Source organism: Octopus bimaculoides, chromosome 26, assembly GCF_001194135.2.
Source record: "Octopus bimaculoides isolate UCB-OBI-ISO-001 chromosome 26, ASM119413v2, whole genome shotgun sequence".
NCBI lineage: Eukaryota > Metazoa > Mollusca > Cephalopoda > Octopoda > Octopodidae > Octopus > Octopus bimaculoides.
The window spans coordinates 24,665,611-24,670,273 of record NC_069006.1 but is presented as its reverse complement, the minus strand read 5'-3'; the positions used below and the strand labels follow the sequence as shown (position 1 = coordinate 24,670,273).

Here is a 4,663-nt window from a genome sequence, read left to right as displayed (position 1 = left end):
TGATGATGATTATTATTATTCTTAGGGTGGCAGGCTGGCAGAATTGTTAGCATGCTGGGCGAAATGCTTAGCAGTATTTTCGTCTGTTGCTATGTTCTGAGTTCAACTTTGTCTTTCATCCTTTCAGGGTTAATGAATTAAGTACTAGTTGCATACTGGGGTCGATCTAATCGAAACATTGTTAGATCAGATTGGAGCCTGGTGCAGCCTCCTGGCTTGCCAGTCCCCAGTCAAACCATCCAACCCATGCCAGCATGGAAAATGGATGTTAAACAGTGATGATGATGTAGTTGGGGAGAAAGTTTCTTACCACACAAACATGCACATGTACACATCCACTCACTAACACACCCACACATGTGCATACACATACATACACATACGCACACGCATGCATGCACATACACACGCACACACTATACATACACACGTGCACACACATGCACATATACGCACATGTGCAGACACACATGCATGCATGCACACACACACACCAGATTTTAAGAAAATTCACTTCTTAACCGTGAAGTCCCAGACTCAATGCAAACGTGTGGCCCCTTGGGTAAAATATTCTTGCCGTAGTCTTGTCAGTTCAACCCCCCAGCCATGTGTCACTTTTGCTAACCAAGGGTGAGAAGATTAAATAAATACTATGAAAAAAAGAAAAGAAAAGAAAAAAGAAAATCCAGAACGAATTAATTTTACGGTTTTCTTTCCGTTTTGAAGACAAGAGAAACCCTGGAAAAACCTGGAATGTTCAAAGATAAAAATCGGACTAGAAATTGGGAAAAGAATTGTGGTTATTTTGTTATATCCTTCGGCAGTTTCCTGTTATTATCAAACCAGGCCACTGTCTCCGTGTCCATCTGTCCATCTCTCACTTTCTCTGTCTCTCTGTCTGCCTGTCTGTAGTTTTATTTGTTATTTTTTTTCTCTTCCCTTGTGTTTACCTCTCACTCTTTTTCTGTCTTTCTGTCACTCTCTTTCTCTTTCTATTCATCTGTCAGACTGTCTAGCCGTCTGTCTGTCTCTCTTCCTCTGTATATCATTCTATCTATCTCTCTCTCTCTCTTCCTCTGTATGTCTTTTTATATATATCACTCTCTATCTCTGTCTTTCTATCTAGAACTTTCTTTCTCTTTCTACCCATCTGTCTGTCAGTCTCTCTCTCTCTCTCTCTGTTCATCTTTCTATCTGTCTTTCTCATTCTATTCATCTGCCTGTCTATCTCCATCTACTTGTCTGTTTTTCTATTTCTGTATCCCTGAGCGATGGTCAACCAGCGATGGGTACTTGGGCTGAGCAATTCTTTGTGAGTGAATTTGGTCAGCAGAAACTGAAGGAAACCCATGAAATGTATGGGTGGATGTGTGTCTTTATGTCTGTATTTGCTCCCGCTCCATCCACCCTCACACTGCTTGACAACCAGTGTTGGTTTGCTTACGTCCTTCTAACTTAGCAGTTCAATAAAAGAAAGTGATGGAATACGTACCAGAATATGTACTGGAGACAATTTGTTTGAATAAAACCCTTCAAGGCATCATTCCAGCATGGTTGCAGTCCAGTGACTGAAACAAGTAAAAGCTAAAAGATAATATACCCTTGATACAAATCAATTTGGATCTGGCTAGATTTGAACCCAGGACTTACAAGTTGGGCACTGTTAACTGCAGCACATTATTCAGCTGCAGACTTCAGTATCACTGCCCACTCAACAGTCTTGTCTGTTTAATTATAAAATGTAGAACTCTAAAACTGATTCTCTGAGATGTGTATTGCAGAAAAAAAATGGCTTTAGGCTTGTTGCCTGTGAAGCACCCTCTTCTGGCAGAGTATTAATAACATGATTGGTTTGAAGTCTTTCATAGCAAGAATCGCGAAGATGAGAATCTGCAATGGTAAACCATCTAATTAAAGCTGTTCTTATTTGTAGAACTGTCACACAAGATAACCATGCATGTGTGCACACATGCAGATGTGTGCACGCGCATGCACATCTACTTGCATATGTATGGGTGTCTGTAAGTATAATAACTAAATATAAATGTATGCATATCAACAAATACGAGGGGGTGCTGAAAAGTTTCTGGCTTTAAGGGTATCATGAAAGGCCTGGTCGGAGGCTCCCAACCTTCCCAGTTCTTTTACAGGGCTTAGAAAAACTGAAGGGCCCCTGCAATAAGAGACTGATAGAATAAGTACCAAGCTTACAAAGAATAAGGCCTGGGATCGATTTCTTCGACTAAAAGGCAGTGCTCCAGTCAAATAACAGAAACAAATAAATCAGTATATATATATATATATATATATTTATATAGATAATATGTAGCATATAATGTATACATACGCACACACTTACAGAGATATATTCACTCATACACGCGCGCATGTATATTTATATACATTTCGATATGTATGTTTAATTAGTGTCACCCAACAACCAATCTATATACGTTGAACTGATGACATTAGGGTGTTGCTTTTCTCCTCACACACACACGCATGGGGATTGAATCATTAAATCTCTTATCTTCTTTTTATCTCTCATTAATCTGACATTTCCAACAACAGAAACTATTTTATTTTGCATTTTTTATTTTTACCTGAATATCTTTACCTCATCATGGAAAATTACAGGTATTTCCTTTTTTGGTTTCTTTCTCCTACCTTTACAGTGATCAAATTTAGGTCATCCAACACACAAACACACAGATTAGGTCACCATCACTGTTGTTGTCGTTGCTTGAGCTAACTTACTGCCTGATCTGTGATACTCTGTATGGGGGTGTCATTGCATAAATTGTGATATAGAGCAGGGAGAAATCATTGAATTGTGATTCTCAATTACTTCATATTGCATTCCAACACCATTTCTCTTTTTTGCACTCTGTTTGTCTCCTGACCTCTATCACTTTTGCCTTTTCTTTCTTTTCCTCCTGGGGTAAGCAAGTATCTCCTCCATTGTAAGACCCTTGTCCCTATGGCTCTGTTATGCTTTAATCTCTCATCCAGCACAAACAAAGCCACCTTCCTCTGTTCCATTCCCAGGGGGTCTTTGTCTTCCAAGGTACTTGGTGGCCCCACTGCTGTTGGTGTCACATTCTGTTAAGTGGTTGCTGGAAAGTTCCTGGCCTTAAGGGTATCACGAAATGCCTGGTTGGAGGCTCAACATTCCGCGTTCTTTTACATGGCTTAGAAAAACTGAAGGACCGTTGCAATAAGTGTGTGAATGTGAGAAGGGAATGTGTTGAATAGAATCATAATTAATAGATCCACACTTGTATTTTCTTTTGTCCAAAACCAGGAATTTTTCAGCACTCTCAGAAAGATGACCACTACAACTATCCCCCTACTCTGCTATGCCACCAATGCTATCACTAGTGCCAACAACAACACCACCCTACCATTTCACCACCACCACCACCACCACCCTACTATTTCACCACCACCCCTCTTCAATCCACCACCACTGCTGCCACCATAATACACCTAGAAAACAGTTTCTTAGCAACAGACATAATATAGATTACCATTAAACAGGACGTTACCCCAGCCAACAATGAGTGAGTCAACCAGGCTGCTAGAAACAGCAACCAAATCACCTCCTTTACCCAAACAAAGCCTGGGTGAGTTGACAGGCTGTGTTTGCTGTTGTTTAGCTCCCTTTTGACTAGATTGTCTCTGGGCCAAAAACCTATGGCATGCAGGTGATCATTGGAGCAACTGGAATGCTTGGGTGTGACCTGCAGATTTAATATTCCAATTTATGGTGCTATAAATCACCTTACCAAGTAACAACCATACACACACTATTGATTAATCTTATGAGAAGTTGTTTGTTTGTGAATATAACAGTTGGAATGTTAAGTCAATCCATTTAACCTGTCTTGATACAGAACTGTTGTGACTAACCGTGGGTCTATGAAACAAATCTCTGGTTTTAAAGTGATCTAAATTAAAACCTTCCATTGAAATCTCATGTTAATTTATGGAGGGACAACCTTAGGAATGAACCAGTTTCTCTGCTGTACCACATTTGCAATGGGGTGGATGAAACTGTTGCCCATATCATGAACGAATGCCCTAGACTTGCCGCAAGTTATGGCATCACAACCAGTTAGTGAAAGTGCTATATTGGAAACTGTGCAAAAAGTGGGGGTTAGAGTGAAGCAAGACATGGTATGAGCATAAACTGTAGAGAGTGGTGGAGTTGGAGACTAGCAAAACCCTCTGGGATTTCCCAATCCAAACAGATATCAAGTGCTAGAGCATAACAGACCGGACAATAGTGGACATGGTGCAACACAAATGCTATTTAGTTGACATTGCATGCCCCTTTGACCTATGAATTGTTATTGTCAAATTAGAAACAATAGACGCAGGCATGGCTGTGTGGTAAGAAGTTTGCTCCCCAACCAGATGCTCCTGGGTTCAGTCCCACTGCATCGCACACTGGGCAAGTGTCTTCTACTAAAGCCTCGAACTGACCTGTACCTTGTGAGTGGATTAGGTAGACGGAAGCCCGTCGAATGCATATGTATATCAAATGAGCAAAACCCTTCATTTCGCTTTGCCCCAGTCCACTCAGCTGTAAATGGGTCATCCTGCAACAGACTAGGGTCTCAATCAGGGCAAATGCTGGCCTATATATATATATATATAT

At 40.6% G+C, this 4,663-nt stretch overlaps 1 long non-coding RNA gene across 1 annotated transcript in view; it reads right to left on the bottom strand.

Moving 5' to 3' along the window:
- The window catches only part of LOC128250918 (uncharacterized), a 6,217-nt gene extending 1,587 nt beyond the window's left edge, over positions 1-4,630 (bottom strand). The window contains exons 1-2 of the long non-coding RNA XR_008266856.1: positions 2,212-4,630; positions 1,493-1,568 (exon numbers count right to left, since the gene is read on the bottom strand). This is a non-coding gene — a long non-coding RNA (uncharacterized LOC128250918). The remainder of the gene's footprint in view (positions 1-1,492; positions 1,569-2,211) is intronic.
- Positions 4,631-4,663: the final 33 nt, after the last annotated feature.